At 47.2% G+C, this 13432-nt stretch overlaps 27 non-coding genes across 27 annotated transcripts; all 27 read right to left on the minus strand.

Moving 5' to 3' along the window:
* Positions 1 to 373: 373 nt before the first annotated feature.
* LOC125598782 lies at positions 374 to 492 on the minus strand. The gene has a single exon (XR_007332710.1). It is a non-coding gene; the product is annotated as a 5S ribosomal RNA (ribosomal RNA).
* A 378-nt stretch (positions 493 to 870) lies between these two features.
* Positions 871 to 989, minus strand: LOC125598784. Its single transcript, XR_007332712.1, has one exon. It is a non-coding gene; the product is annotated as a 5S ribosomal RNA (ribosomal RNA).
* Positions 990 to 1366: 377 nt separating this feature from the next.
* Positions 1367 to 1485, minus strand: LOC125598740. The gene has a single exon (XR_007332671.1). It is a non-coding gene; the product is annotated as a 5S ribosomal RNA (ribosomal RNA).
* A 377-nt stretch (positions 1486 to 1862) lies between these two features.
* LOC125598785 lies at positions 1863 to 1981 on the minus strand. The gene has a single exon (XR_007332713.1). It is a non-coding gene; the product is annotated as a 5S ribosomal RNA (ribosomal RNA).
* Positions 1982 to 2359: 378 nt separating this feature from the next.
* On the minus strand, positions 2360 to 2478 carry LOC125598786. Its single transcript, XR_007332714.1, has one exon. It is a non-coding gene; the product is annotated as a 5S ribosomal RNA (ribosomal RNA).
* Positions 2479 to 2856: 378 nt separating this feature from the next.
* Positions 2857 to 2975, minus strand: LOC125598787. Its single transcript, XR_007332715.1, has one exon. It is a non-coding gene; the product is annotated as a 5S ribosomal RNA (ribosomal RNA).
* A 379-nt stretch (positions 2976 to 3354) lies between these two features.
* LOC125598788 lies at positions 3355 to 3473 on the minus strand. Its single transcript, XR_007332716.1, has one exon. It is a non-coding gene; the product is annotated as a 5S ribosomal RNA (ribosomal RNA).
* Positions 3474 to 3851: 378 nt separating this feature from the next.
* LOC125598655 lies at positions 3852 to 3970 on the minus strand. Its single transcript, XR_007332587.1, has one exon. It is a non-coding gene; the product is annotated as a 5S ribosomal RNA (ribosomal RNA).
* Positions 3971 to 4348: 378 nt separating this feature from the next.
* Positions 4349 to 4467, minus strand: LOC125598656. The gene has a single exon (XR_007332588.1). It is a non-coding gene; the product is annotated as a 5S ribosomal RNA (ribosomal RNA).
* Positions 4468 to 4845: 378 nt separating this feature from the next.
* On the minus strand, positions 4846 to 4964 carry LOC125598657. The gene has a single exon (XR_007332589.1). It is a non-coding gene; the product is annotated as a 5S ribosomal RNA (ribosomal RNA).
* A 378-nt stretch (positions 4965 to 5342) lies between these two features.
* On the minus strand, positions 5343 to 5461 carry LOC125598658. Its single transcript, XR_007332590.1, has one exon. It is a non-coding gene; the product is annotated as a 5S ribosomal RNA (ribosomal RNA).
* Positions 5462 to 5839: 378 nt separating this feature from the next.
* On the minus strand, positions 5840 to 5958 carry LOC125598659. The gene has a single exon (XR_007332591.1). It is a non-coding gene; the product is annotated as a 5S ribosomal RNA (ribosomal RNA).
* Positions 5959 to 6336: 378 nt separating this feature from the next.
* LOC125598661 lies at positions 6337 to 6455 on the minus strand. Its single transcript, XR_007332593.1, has one exon. It is a non-coding gene; the product is annotated as a 5S ribosomal RNA (ribosomal RNA).
* A 378-nt stretch (positions 6456 to 6833) lies between these two features.
* Positions 6834 to 6952, minus strand: LOC125598662. The gene has a single exon (XR_007332594.1). It is a non-coding gene; the product is annotated as a 5S ribosomal RNA (ribosomal RNA).
* Positions 6953 to 7330: 378 nt separating this feature from the next.
* Positions 7331 to 7449, minus strand: LOC125598663. The gene has a single exon (XR_007332595.1). It is a non-coding gene; the product is annotated as a 5S ribosomal RNA (ribosomal RNA).
* Positions 7450 to 7828: 379 nt separating this feature from the next.
* LOC125598664 lies at positions 7829 to 7947 on the minus strand. The gene has a single exon (XR_007332596.1). It is a non-coding gene; the product is annotated as a 5S ribosomal RNA (ribosomal RNA).
* Positions 7948 to 8325: 378 nt separating this feature from the next.
* LOC125598665 lies at positions 8326 to 8444 on the minus strand. The gene has a single exon (XR_007332597.1). It is a non-coding gene; the product is annotated as a 5S ribosomal RNA (ribosomal RNA).
* Positions 8445 to 8822: 378 nt separating this feature from the next.
* On the minus strand, positions 8823 to 8941 carry LOC125598666. The gene has a single exon (XR_007332598.1). It is a non-coding gene; the product is annotated as a 5S ribosomal RNA (ribosomal RNA).
* Positions 8942 to 9319: 378 nt separating this feature from the next.
* LOC125598667 lies at positions 9320 to 9438 on the minus strand. The gene has a single exon (XR_007332599.1). It is a non-coding gene; the product is annotated as a 5S ribosomal RNA (ribosomal RNA).
* A 378-nt stretch (positions 9439 to 9816) lies between these two features.
* LOC125598668 lies at positions 9817 to 9935 on the minus strand. The gene has a single exon (XR_007332600.1). It is a non-coding gene; the product is annotated as a 5S ribosomal RNA (ribosomal RNA).
* Positions 9936 to 10313: 378 nt separating this feature from the next.
* Positions 10314 to 10432, minus strand: LOC125598669. The gene has a single exon (XR_007332601.1). It is a non-coding gene; the product is annotated as a 5S ribosomal RNA (ribosomal RNA).
* A 379-nt stretch (positions 10433 to 10811) lies between these two features.
* On the minus strand, positions 10812 to 10930 carry LOC125598670. The gene has a single exon (XR_007332602.1). It is a non-coding gene; the product is annotated as a 5S ribosomal RNA (ribosomal RNA).
* A 379-nt stretch (positions 10931 to 11309) lies between these two features.
* LOC125598672 lies at positions 11310 to 11428 on the minus strand. The gene has a single exon (XR_007332604.1). It is a non-coding gene; the product is annotated as a 5S ribosomal RNA (ribosomal RNA).
* Positions 11429 to 11806: 378 nt separating this feature from the next.
* On the minus strand, positions 11807 to 11925 carry LOC125598673. The gene has a single exon (XR_007332605.1). It is a non-coding gene; the product is annotated as a 5S ribosomal RNA (ribosomal RNA).
* A 378-nt stretch (positions 11926 to 12303) lies between these two features.
* Positions 12304 to 12422, minus strand: LOC125598674. Its single transcript, XR_007332606.1, has one exon. It is a non-coding gene; the product is annotated as a 5S ribosomal RNA (ribosomal RNA).
* A 379-nt stretch (positions 12423 to 12801) lies between these two features.
* Positions 12802 to 12920, minus strand: LOC125598675. The gene has a single exon (XR_007332607.1). It is a non-coding gene; the product is annotated as a 5S ribosomal RNA (ribosomal RNA).
* Positions 12921 to 13297: 377 nt separating this feature from the next.
* LOC125598676 lies at positions 13298 to 13416 on the minus strand. The gene has a single exon (XR_007332608.1). It is a non-coding gene; the product is annotated as a 5S ribosomal RNA (ribosomal RNA).
* Positions 13417 to 13432: the final 16 nt, after the last annotated feature.

The following is a 13432-nucleotide window of genomic DNA, read 5'->3' on the forward strand; positions in this document are numbered from 1 at the left end:
GTACATCACTCTCGTTTCTATATATCCTTTTCTCGGCCAATCCAAGTGCAAGGCCGTGGGGCCCACATGATTTTCTGGCCGTTTTGTTTCGAGCGAAAAAGTGCGTCGAGGTTAATGGTGTTAAGAAAGCATCAAAAACACCCTGAGAATCCGCTTTCGATCTTTTTTACGTGCCATAACTTTCTGCAGCCCGTTTGAGGGTCAAAACGGCTGAATTTGAGCCCGAAAATTACGCCGTCTATTCACCGCCCATCGTGGATTCTGGGGCTTTCCGAAATGGTGCTATGGGCGACGTAGTTCCTCACGGTTCAAAAGTTATGAGGTTTTCAAGTTTGGACTCGTTTTAGGCTGAAAAAAAATAAAAAAATAAAAAGGAGTGCAACACGAGGACTTCCCGGGAGGTCACCAATCCTAGTACTACTCTCGCCCAAGCACGCTTCACTGCGGAGTTCTGATGGGATCCGGTGCATTAGTGCTGGTATGATCGCACCCGTCAGTACATCACTCTCGTTTCTATATATCCTTTTCGCGGCCAATCCAAGTGCAAGGCCGTGGGGCCCACATGATTTTCTGGCCGTTTTGTTTCGAGCGAAAAAGTGCGTCGAGGTTAATGGTGTTAAGAAAGCATCAAAAACACCCTGAGAATCCGCTTTCGATCTTTTTTACGTGCCATAACTTTCTGCAGCCCGTTTGAGGGTCAAAACGGCTGAATTTGAGCCCGAAAAATTACGCCGTCTAATCACCGCCCATCGTGGATTCTGGGGCTTTCCGAAATGGTGCTATGGGCGACGTAGTTCCTCACGGTTCAAAAGTTATGAGGTTTTCAAGTTTGGACTCGTTTTAGGCTGAAAAAAAAATAAAAAATAAAAAGGAGTGCAACACGAGGACTTCCCGGGAGGTCACCAATCCTAGTACTACTCTCGCCCAAGCACGCTTCACTGCGGAGTTCTGATGGGATCCGGTGCATTAGTGCTGGTATGATCGCACCCGTCAGTACATCACTCTCGTTTCTATATATCCTTTTCTCGGCCAATCCAAGTGCAAGGCCGTGGGGCCCACATGATTTTCTGGCCGTTTTGTTTCGAGCGAAAAAGTGCGTCGAGGTTAATGGTGTTAAGAAAGCATCAAAAACACCCTGAGAATCCGCTTTCGATCTTTTTTACGTGCCTAACTTTCTGCAGCCCGTTTGAGGGTCAAAACGGCTGAATTTGAGCCCGAAAAATTACGCCGTCTATTCACCGCCCATCGTGGATTCTGGGGCTTTCCGAAATGGTGCTATGGGCGACGTAGTTCCTCACGGTTCAAAAGTTATGAGGTTTTCAAGTTTGGACTCGTTTTAGGCTGAAAAAAAATAAAAAAATAAAAAGGAGTGCAACACGAGGACTTCCCGGGAGGTCACCAATCCTAGTACTACTCTCGCCCAAGCACGCTTCACTGCGGAGTTCTGATGGGATATGGTGCATTAGTGCTGGTATGATCGCACCCGTCAGTACATCACTCTCGTTTCTATATATCCTTTTCTTGGCCAATCCAAGTGCAAGGCCATGGGCCCCACATGATTTTCTGGCCGTTTTGTTTCGAGCGAAAAAGTGCGTCGAGGTTAATGGTGTTAAGAAAGCATCAAAAACACCCTGAGAATCCGCTTTCGATCTTTTTTACGTGCCATAACTTTCTGCAGCCCGTTTGAGGGTCAAAACGGCTGAATTTGAGCCCGAAAAATTACGCCGTCTATTCACCGCCCATCGTGGATTCTGGGGCTTTCCGAAATGGTGATATGGGCGACGTAGTTCCTCACGGTTCAAAAGTTATGAGGTTTTCAAGTTTGGACTCGTTTTAGGCTGAAAAAAAAAAAAAAATAAAAAGGAGTGCAACACGAGGACTTCCCGGGAGGTCACCAATCCTAGTACTACTCTCGCCCAAGCACGCTTCACTGCGGAGTTCTGATGGGATCCGGTGCATTAGTGCTGGTATGATCGCACCCGTCAGTACATCACTCTCGTTTCTATATATCCTTTTCTCGGCCAATCCAAGTGCAAGGCCGTGGGGCCCACATGATTTTCTGGCCGTTTTGTTTCGAGCGAAAAAGTGCGTCGAGGTTAATGGTGTTAAGAAAGCATCAAAAACACCCTGAGAATCCGCTTTCGATCTTTTTTACGTGCCATAACTTTCTGCAGCCCGTTTGAGGGTCAAAACGGCTGAATTTGAGCCCGAAAAATTACGCCGTCTATTCACCGCCCATCGTGGATTCTGGGGCTTTCCGAAATGGTGCTATGGGCGACGTAGTTCCTCACGGTTCAAAAGTTATGAGGTTTTCAAGTTTGGACTCGTTTTAGGCTGAAAAAAAATAAAAAAATAAAAAGGAGTGCAACACGAGGACTTCCCGGGAGGTCACCAATCCTAGTACTACTCTCGCCCAAGCACGCTTCACTGCGGAGTTCTGATGGGATCCGGTGCATTAGTGCTGGTATGATCGCACCCGTCAGTACATCACTCTCGTTTCTATATATCCTTTTCTCGGCCAATCCAAGTGCAAGGCCGTGGGGCCCACATGATTTTCTGGCCGTTTTGTTTCGAGCGAAAAAGTGCGTCGAGGTTAATGGTGTTAAGAAAGCATCAAAAACACCCTGAGAATCCGCTTTCGATCTTTTTTACGTGCCATAACTTTCTGCAGCCCGTTTGAGGGTCAAAACGGCTGAATTTGAGCCCGAAAAATTACGCCGTCTATTCACCGCCCATCGTGGATTCTGGGGCTTTCCGAAATGGTGCTATGGGCGACGTAGTTCCTCACGGTTCAAAAGTTATGAGGTTTTCAAGTTTGGACTCGTTTTAGGCTGAAAAAAAATAAAAAAATAAAAAGGAGTGCAACACGAGGACTTCCCGGGAGGTCACCAATCCTAGTACTACTCTCGCCCAAGCACGCTTCACTGCGGAGTTCTGATGGGATCCGGTGCATTAGTGCTGGTATGATCGCACCCGTCAGTACATCACTCTCGTTTCTATATATCCTTTTCTCGGCCAATCCAAGTGCAAGGCCGTGGGGCCCACATGATTTTCTGGCCGTTTTGTTTCGAGCGAAAAAGTGCGTCGAGGTTAATGGTGTTAAGAAAGCATCAAAAACACCCTGAGAATCCGCTTTCGATCTTTTTTACGTGCCATAACTTTCTGCAGCCCGTTTGAGGGTCAAAACGGCTGAATTTGAGCCCGAAAAATTACGCCGTCTATTCACCGCCCATCGTGGATTCTGGGGCTTTCCGAAATGGTGCTATGGGCGACGTAGTTCCTCACGGTTCAAAAGTTATGAGGTTTTCAAGTTTGGACTCGTTTTAGGCTGAAAAAAAAATAAAAAAATAAAAAGGAGTGCAACACGAGGACTTCCCGGGAGGTCACCAATCCTAGTACTACTCTCGCCCAAGCACGCTTCACTGCGGAGTTCTGATGGGATCCGGTGCATTAGTGCTGGTATGATCGCACCCGTCAGTACATCACTCTCGTTTCTATATATCCTTTTCTCGGCCAATCCAAGTGCAAGGCCGTGGGGCCCACATGATTTTCTGGCCGTTTTGTTTCGAGCGAAAAAGTGCGTCGAGGTTAATGGTGTTAAGAAAGCATCAAAAACACCCTGAGAATCCGCTTTCGATCTTTTTTACGTGCCATAACTTTCTGCAGCCCGTTTGAGGGTCAAAACGGCTGAATTTGAGCCCGAAAAATTACGCCGTCTATTCACCGCCCATCGTGGATTCTGGGGCTTTCCGAAATGGTGCTATGGGCGACGTAGTTCCTCACGGTTCAAAAGTTATGAGGTTTTCAAGTTTGGACTCGTTTTAGGCTGAAAAAAAATAAAAAAATAAAAAGGAGTGCAACACGAGGACTTCCCGGGAGGTCACCAATCCTAGTACTACTCTCGCCCAAGCACGCTTCACTGCGGAGTTCTGATGGGATCCGGTGCATTAGTGCTGGTATGATCGCACCCATCAGTACATCACTCTCGTTTCTATATATCCTTTTCTCGGCCAATCCAAGTGCAAGGCCGTGGGGCCCACATGATTTTCTGGCCGTTTTGTTTCGAGCGAAAAAGTGCGTCGAGGTTAATGGTGTTAAGAAAGCATCAAAAACACCCTGAGAATCCGCTTTCGATCTTTTTTACGTGCCTTAACTTTCTGCAGCCCGTTTGAGGGTCAAAACGGCTGAATTTGAGCCCGAAAAATTACGCCGTCTATTCACCGCCCATCGTGGATTCTGGGGCTTTCCGAAATGGTGCTATGGGCGACGTAGTTCCTCACGGTTCAAAAGTTATGAGGTTTTCAAGTTTGGACTCGTTTTAGGCTGAAAAAAAATAAAAAAATAAAAAGGAGTGCAACACGAGGACTTCCCGGGAGGTCACCAATCCTAGTACTACTCTCGCCCAAGCACGCTTCACTGCGGAGTTCTGATGGGATCCGGTGCATTAGTGCTGGTATGATCGCACCCGTCAGTACATCACTCTCGTTTCTATATATCCTTTTCTCGGCCAATCCAAGTGCAAGGCCGTGGGGCCCACATGATTTTCTGGCCGTTTTGTTTCGAGCGAAAAAGTGCGTCGAGGTTAATGGTGTTAAGAAAGCATCAAAAACACCCTGAGAATCCGCTTTCGATCTTTTTTACGTGCCATAACTTTCTGCAGCCCGTTTGAGGGTCAAAACGGCTGAATTTGAGCCCGAAAATTTACGCCGTCTAATCACCGCCCATCGTGGATTCTGGGGCTTTCCGAAATGGTGCTATGGGCGACGTAGTTCCTCACGGTTCAAAAGTTATGAGGTTTTCAAGTTTGGACTCGTTTTAGGCTGAAAAAAAATAAAAAAATAAAAAGGAGTGCAACACGAGGACTTCCCGGGAGGTCACCAATCCTAGTACTACTCTCGCCCAAGCACGCTTCACTGCGGAGTTCTGATGGGATCCGGTGCATTAGTGCTGGTATGATCGCACCCGTCAGTACATCACTCTCGTTTCTATATATCCTTTTCTCGGCCAATCCAAGTGCAAGGCCGTGGGGCCCACATGATTTTCTGGCCGTTTTGTTTCGAGCGAAAAAGTGCGTCGAGGTTAATGGTGTTAAGAAAGCATCAAAAACACCCTGAGAATCCGCTTTCGATCTTTTTTACGTGCCATAACTTTCTGCAGCCCGTTTGAGGGTCAAAACGGCTGAATTTGAGCCCGAAAAATTACGCCGTCTATTCACCGCCCATCGTGGATTCTGGGGCTTTCCGAAATGGTGCTATGGGCGACGTAGTTCCTCACGGTTCAAAAGTTATGAGGTTTTCAAGTTTGGACTCGTTTTAGGCTGAAAAAAAATAAAAAAATAAAAAGGAGTGCAACACGAGGACTTCCCGGGAGGTCACCAATCCTAGTACTACTCTCGCCCAAGCACGCTTCACTGCGGAGTTCTGATGGGATCCGGTGCATTAGTGCTGGTATGATCGCACCCGTCAGTACATCACTCTCGTTTCTATATATCCTTTTCTCGGCCAATCCAAGTGCAAGGCCGTGGGGCCCACATGATTTTCTGGCCGTTTTGTTTCGAGCGAAAAAGTGCGTCGAGGTTAATGGTGTTAAGAAAGCATCAAAAACACCCTGAGAATCCGCTTTCGATCTTTTTTACGTGCCATAACTTTCTGCAGCCCGTTTGAGGGTCAAAACGGCTGAATTTGAGCCCGAAAAATTACGCCGTCTATTCACCGCCCATCGTGGATTCTGGGGCTTTCCGAAATGGTGCTATGGGCGACGTAGTTCCTCACGGTTCAAAAGTTATGAGGTTTTCAAGTTTGGACTCGTTTTAGGCTGAAAAAAAATAAAAAAATAAAAAGGAGTGCAACACGAGGACTTCCCGGGAGGTCACCAATCCTAGTACTACTCTCGCCCAAGCACGCTTCACTGCGGAGTTCTGATGGGATCCGGTGCATTAGTGCTGGTATGATCGCACCCGTCAGTACATCACTCTCGTTTCTATATATCCTTTTCTCGGCCAATCCAAGTGCAAGGCCGTGGGGCCCACATGATTTTCTGGCCGTTTTGTTTCGAGCGAAAAAGTGCGTCGAGGTTAATGGTGTTAAGAAAGCATCAAAAACACCCTGAGAATCCGCTTTCGATCTTTTTTACGTGCCATAACTTTCTGCAGCCCGTTTGAGGGTCAAAACGGCTGAATTTGAGCCCGAAAAATTACGCCGTCTATTCACCGCCCATCGTGGATTCTGGGGCTTTCCGAAATGGTGCTATGGGCGACGTAGTTCCTCACGGTTCAAAAGTTATGAGGTTTTCAAGTTTGGACTCGTTTTAGGCTGAAAAAAAAATAAAAAATAAAAAGGAGTGCAACACGAGGACTTCCCGGGAGGTCACCAATCCTAGTACTACTCTCGCCCAAGCACGCTTCACTGCGGAGTTCTGATGGGATCCGGTGCATTAGTGCTGGTATGATCGCACCCGTCAGTACATCACTCTCGTTTCTATATATCCTTTTCTCGGCCAATCCAAGTGCAAGGCCGTGGGGCCCACATGATTTTCTGGCCGTTTTGTTTCGAGCGAAAAAGTGCGTCGAGGTTAATGGTGTTAAGAAAGCATCAAAAACACCCTGAGAATCCGCTTTCGATCTTTTTTACGTGCCATAACTTTCTGCAGCCCGTTTGAGGGTCAAAACGGCTGAATTTGAGCCCGAAAAATTACGCCGTCTATTCACCGCCCATCGTGGATTCTGGGGCTTTCCGAAATGGTGCTATGGGCGACGTAGTTCCTCACGGTTCAAAAGTTATGAGGTTTTCAAGTTTGGACTCGTTTTAGGCTGAAAAAAAATAAAAAAATAAAAAGGAGTGCAACACGAGGACTTCCCGGGAGGTCACCAATCCTAGTACTACTCTCGCCCAAGCACGCTTCACTGCGGAGTTCTGATGGGATCCGGTGCATTAGTGCTGGTATGATCGCACCCGTCAGTACATCACTCTCGTTTCTATATATCCTTTTCGCGGCCAATCCAAGTGCAAGGCCGTGGGGCCCACATGATTTTCTGGCCGTTTTGTTTCGAGCGAAAAAGTGCGTCGAGGTTAATGGTGTTAAGAAAGCATCAAAAACACCCTGAGAATCCGCTTTCGATCTTTTTTACGTGCCATAACTTTCTGCAGCCCGTTTGAGGGTCAAAACGGCTGAATTTGAGCCCGAAAAATTACGCCGTCTATTCACCGCCCATCGTGGATTCTGGGGCTTTCCGAAATGGTGCTATGGGCGACGTAGTTCCTCACGGTTCAAAAGTTATGAGGTTTTCAAGTTTGGACTCGTTTTAGGCTGAAAAAAAATAAAAAAATAAAAAGGAGTGCAACACGAGGACTTCCCGGGAGGTCACCAATCCTAGTACTACTCTCGCCCAAGCACGCTTCACTGCGGAGTTCTGATGGGATCCGGTGCATTAGTGCTGGTATGATCGCACCCGTCAGTACATCACTCTCGTTTCTATATATCCTTTTCTCGGCCAATCCAAGTGCAAGGCCGTGGGGCCCACATGATTTTCTGGCCGTTTTGTTTCGAGCGAAAAAGTGCGTCGAGGTTAATGGTGTTAAGAAAGCATCAAAAACACCCTGAGAATCCGCTTTCGATCTTTTTTACGTGCCATAACTTTCTGCAGCCCGTTTGAGGGTCAAAACGGCTGAATTTGAGCCCGAAAAATTACGCCGTCTATTCACCGCCCATCGTGGATTCTGGGGCTTTCCGAAATGGTGCTATGGGCGACGTAGTTCCTCACGGTTCAAAAGTTATGAGGTTTTCAAGTTTGGACTCGTTTTAGGCTGAAAAAAAAATAAAAAAATAAAAAGGAGTGCAACACGAGGACTTCCCGGGAGGTCACCAATCCTAGTACTACTCTCGCCCAAGCACGCTTCACTGCGGAGTTCTGATGGGATCCGGTGCATTAGTGCTGGTATGATCGCACCCGTCAGTACATCACTCTCGTTTCTATATATCCTTTTCTCGGCCAATCCAAGTGCAAGGCCGTGGGGCCCACATGATTTTCTGGCCGTTTTGTTTCGAGCGAAAAAGTGCGTCGAGGTTAATGGTGTTAAGAAAGCATCAAAAACACCCTGAGAATCCGCTTTCGATCTTTTTTACGTGCCATAACTTTCTGCAGCCCGTTTGAGGGTCAAAACGGCTGAATTTGAGCCCGAAAAATTACGCCGTCTATTCACCGCCCATCGTGGATTCTGGGGCTTTCCGAAATGGTGCTATGGGCGACGTAGTTCCTCACGGTTCAAAAGTTATGAGGTTTTCAAGTTTGGACTCGTTTTAGGCTGAAAAAAAATAAAAAAATAAAAAGGAGTGCAACACGAGGACTTCCCGGGAGGTCACCAATCCTAGTACTACTCTCGCCCAAGCACGCTTCACTGCGGAGTTCTGATGGGATCCGGTGCATTAGTGCTGGTATGATCGCACCCGTCAGTACATCACTCTCGTTTCTATATATCCTTTTCTCGGCCAATCCAAGTGCAAGGCCGTGGGGCCCACATGATTTTCTGGCCGTTTTGTTTCGAGCGAAAAAGTGCGTCGAGGTTAATGGTGTTAAGAAAGCATCAAAAACACCCTGAGAATCCGCTTTCGATCTTTTTTACGTGCCATAACTTTCTGCAGCCCGTTTGAGGGTCAAAACGGCTGAATTTGAGCCCGAAAAATTACGCCGTCTATCACCGCCCATCGTGGATTCTGGGGCTTTCCGAAATGGTGCTATGGGCGACGTAGTTCCTCACGGTTCAAAAGTTATGAGGTTTTCAAGTTTGGACTCGTTTTAGGCTGAAAAAAAAATAAAAAAATAAAAAGGAGTGCAACACGAGGACTTCCCGGGAGGTCACCAATCCTAGTACTACTCTCGCCCAAGCACGCTTCACTGCGGAGTTCTGATGGGATCCGGTGCATTAGTGCTGGTATGATCGCACCCGTCAGTACATCACTCTCGTTTCTATATATCCTTTTCTCGGCCAATCCAAGTGCAAGGCCGTGGGGCCCACATGATTTTCTGGCCGTTTTGTTTCGAGCGAAAAAGTGCGTCGAGGTTAATGGTGTTAAGAAAGCATCAAAAACACCCTGAGAATCCGCTTTCGATCTTTTTTACGTGCCATAACTTTCTGCAGCCCGTTTGAGGGTCAAAACGGCTGAATTTGAGCCCGAAAAATTACGCCGTCTATTCACCGCCCATCGTGGATTCTGGGGCTTTCCGAAATGGTGCTATGGGCGACGTAGTTCCTCACGGTTCAAAAGTTATGAGGTTTTCAAGTTTGGACTCGTTTTAGGCTGAAAAAAAATAAAAAAATAAAAAGGAGTGCAACACGAGGACTTCCCGGGAGGTCACCAATCCTAGTACTACTCTCGCCCAAGCACGCTTCACTGCGGAGTTCTGATGGGATCCGGTGCATTAGTGCTGGTATGATCGCACCCGTCAGTACATCACTCTCGTTTCTATATATCCTTTTCGCGGCCAATCCAAGTGCAAGGCCGTGGGGCCCACATGATTTTCTGGCCGTTTTGTTTCGAGCGAAAAAGTGCGTCGAGGTTAATGGTGTTAAGAAAGCATCAAAAACACCCTGAGAATCCGCTTTCGATCTTTTTTACGTGCCATAACTTTCTGCAGCCCGTTTGAGGGTCAAAACGGCTGAATTTGAGCCCGAAAAATTACGCCGTCTATTCACCGCCCATCGTGGATTCTGGGGCTTTCCGAAATGGTGCTATGGGCGACGTAGTTCCTCACGGTTCAAAAGTTATGAGGTTTTCAAGTTTGGACTCGTTTTAGGCTGAAAAAAAATAAAAAAATAAAAAGGAGTGCAACACGAGGACTTCCCGGGAGGTCACCAATCCTAGTACTACTCTCGCCCAAGCACGCTTCACTGCGGAGTTCTGATGGGATCCGGTGCATTAGTGCTGGTATGATCGCACCCGTCAGTACATCACTCTCGTTTCTATATATCCTTTTCTCGGCCAATCCAAGTGCAAGGCCGTGGGGCCCACATGATTTTCTGGCCGTTTTGTTTCGAGCGAAAAAGTGCGTCGAGGTTAATGGTGTTAAGAAAGCATCAAAAACACCCTGAGAATCCGCTTTCGATCTTTTTTACGTGCCATAACTTTCTGCAGCCCGTTTGAGGGTCAAAACGGCTGAATTTGAGCCCGAAAAATTACGCCGTCTATTCACCGCCCATCGTGGATTCTGGGGCTTTCCGAAATGGTGCTATGGGCGACGTAGTTCCTCACGGTTCAAAAGTTATGAGGTTTTCAAGTTTGGACTCGTTTTAGGCTGAAAAAAAATAAAAAAATAAAAAGGAGTGCAACACGAGGACTTCCCGGGAGGTCACCAATCCTAGTACTACTCTCGCCCAAGCACGCTTCACTGCGGAGTTCTGATGGGATCCGGTGCATTAGTGCTGGTATGATCGCACCCGTCAGTACATCACTCTCGTTTCTATATATCCTTTTCTCGGCCAATCCAAGTGCAAGGCCGTGGGGCCCACATGATTTTCTGGCCGTTTTGTTTCGAGCGAAAAAGTGCGTCGAGGTTAATGGTGTTAAGAAAGCATCAAAAACACCCTGAGAATCCGCTTTCGATCTTTTTTACGTGCCTTAACTTTCTGCAGCCCGTTTGAGGGTCAAAACGGCTGAATTTGAGCCCGAAAAATTACGCCGTCTATTCACCGCCCATCGTGGATTCTGGGGCTTTCCGAAATGGTGCTATGGGCGACGTAGTTCCTCACGGTTCAAAAGTTATGAGGTTTTCAAGTTTGGACTCGTTTTAGGCTGAAAAAAAAATAAAAAAATAAAAAGGAGTGCAACACGAGGACTTCCCGGGAGGTCACCAATCCTAGTACTACTCTCGCCCAAGCACGCTTCACTGCGGAGTTCTGATGGGATCCGGTGCATTAGTGCTGGTATGATCGCACCCGTCAGTACATCACTCTCGTTTCTATATATCCTTTTCGCGGCCAATCCAAGTGCAAGGCCGTGGGGCCCACATGATTTTCTGGCCGTTTTGTTTCGAGCGAAAAAGTGCGTCGAGGTTAATGGTGTTAAGAAAGCATCAAAAACACCCTGAGAATCCGCTTTCGATCTTTTTTACGTGCCATAACTTTCTGCAGCCCGTTTGAGGGTCAAAACGGCTGAATTTGAGCCCGAAAATTTACGCCGTCTAATCACCGCCCATCGTGGATTCTGGGGCTTTCCGAAATGGTGCTATGGGCGACGTAGTTCCTCACGGTTCAAAAGTTATGAGGTTTTCAAGTTTGGACTCGTTTTAGGCTGAAAAAAAAATAAAAAAATAAAAAGGAGTGCAACACGAGGACTTCCCGGGAGGTCACCAATCCTAGTACTACTCTCGCCCAAGCACGCTTCACTGCGGAGTTCTGATGGGATCCGGTGCATTAGTGCTGGTATGATCGCACCCGTCAGTACATCACTCTCGTTTCTATATATCCTTTTCTCGGCCAATCCAAGTGCAAGGCCGTGGGGCCCACATGATTTTCTGGCCGTTTTGTTTCGAGCGAAAAAGTGCGTCGAGGTTAATGGTGTTAAGAAAGCATCAAAAACACCCTGAGAATCCGCTTTCGATCTTTTTTACGTGCCATAACTTTCTGCAGCCCGTTTGAGGGTCAAAACGGCTGAATTTGAGCCCGAAAAATTACGCCGTCTATTCACCGCCCATCGTGGATTCTGGGGCTTTCCGAAATGGTGCTATGGGCGACGTAGTTCCTCACGGTTCAAAAGTTATGAGGTTTTCAAGTTTGGACTCGTTTTAGGCTGAAAAAAAATAAAAAAATAAAAAGGAGTGCAACACGAGGACTTCCCGGGAGGTCACCAATCCTAGTACTACTCTCGCCCAAGCACGCTTCACTGCGGAGTTCTGATGGGATCCGGTGCATTAGTGCTGGTATGATCGCACCCGTCAGTACATCACTCTCGTTTCTATATATCCTTTTCTCGGCCAATCCAAGTGCAAGGCCGTGGGGCCCACATGATTTTCTGGCCGTTTTGTTTCGAGCGAAAAAGTGCGTCGAGGTTAATGGTGTTAAGAAAGCATCAAAAACACCCTGAGAATCCGCTTTCGATCTTTTTTACGTGCCATAACTTTCTGCAGCCCGTTTGAGGGTCAAAACGGCTGAATTTGAGCCCGAAAAATTACGCCGTCTATTCACCGCCCATCGTGGATTCTGGGGCTTTCCGAAATGGTGCTATGGGCGACGTAGTTCCTCACGGTTCAAAAGTTATGAGGTTTTCAAGTTTGGACTCGTTTTAGGCTGAAAAAAAATAAAAAAATAAAAAGGAGTGCAACACGAGGACTTCCCGGGAGGTCACCAATCCTAGTACTACTCTCGCCCAAGCACGCTTCACTGCGGAGTTCTGATGGGATCCGGTGCATTAGTGCTGGTATGATCGCACCCGTCAGTACATCACTCTCGTTTCTATATATCCTTTTCGCGGCCAATCCAAGTGCAAGGCCGTGGGGCCCACATGATTTTCTGGCCGTTTTGTTTCGAGCGAAAAAGTGCGTCGAGGTTAATGGTGTTAAGAAAGCATCAAAAACACCCTGAGAATCCGCTTTCGATCTTTTTTACGTGCCATAACTTTCTGCAGCCCGTTTGAGGGTCAAAACGGCTGAATTTGAGCCCGAAAAATTACGCCGTCTAATCACCGCCCATCGTGGATTCTGGGGCTTTCCGAAATGGTGCTATGGGCGACGTAGTTCCTCACGGTTCAAAAGTTATGAGGTTTTCAAGTTTGGACTCGTTTTAGGCTGAAAAAAAAATAAAAAAATAAAAAGGAGTGCAACACGAGGACTTCCCGGGAGGTCACCAATCCTAGTACTACTCTCGCCCAAGCACGCTTCACTGCGGAGTTCTGATGGGATCCGGTGCATTAGTGCTGGTATGATCGCACCCGTCAGTACATCACTCTCGTTTCTATATATCCTTTTCGGCCAATCCAAGTGCAAGGCCGTGGGGCCCACATGATTTTCTGGCCGTTTTGTTTCGAGCGAAAAAGTGCGTCGAGGTTAATGGTGTTAAGAAAGCATCAAAAACACCCTGAGAATCCGCTTTCGATCTTTTTTACGTGCCATAACTTTCTGCAGCCCGTTTGAGGGTCAAAACGGCTGAATTTGAGCCCGAAAAATTACGCCGTCTAATTACTGCCCATCGTGGATTCTGGGGCTTTCCGAAATGGTGCTATGGGCGACGTAGTTCCTCACGGTTCAAAAGTTATGAGGTTTTCAAGTTTGGACTCGTTTTAGGCTGAAAAAAAAATAAAAAAATAAAAAGGAGTGCAACACGAGGACTTCCCGGGAGGTCACCAATCCTAGTACTACTCTCGCCCAAGCACGCTTCACTGCGGAGTTCTGATGGGATCCGGTGCATTAGTGCTGGTATGATCGCACCCGTCAGTACATCACTCT

Source organism: Brassica napus, unplaced genomic scaffold (assembly GCF_020379485.1).
Source record: "Brassica napus cultivar Da-Ae unplaced genomic scaffold, Da-Ae ScsIHWf_1749;HRSCAF=2379, whole genome shotgun sequence".
NCBI classification, from domain to species: Eukaryota; Viridiplantae; Streptophyta; class Magnoliopsida; order Brassicales; family Brassicaceae; genus Brassica; species Brassica napus.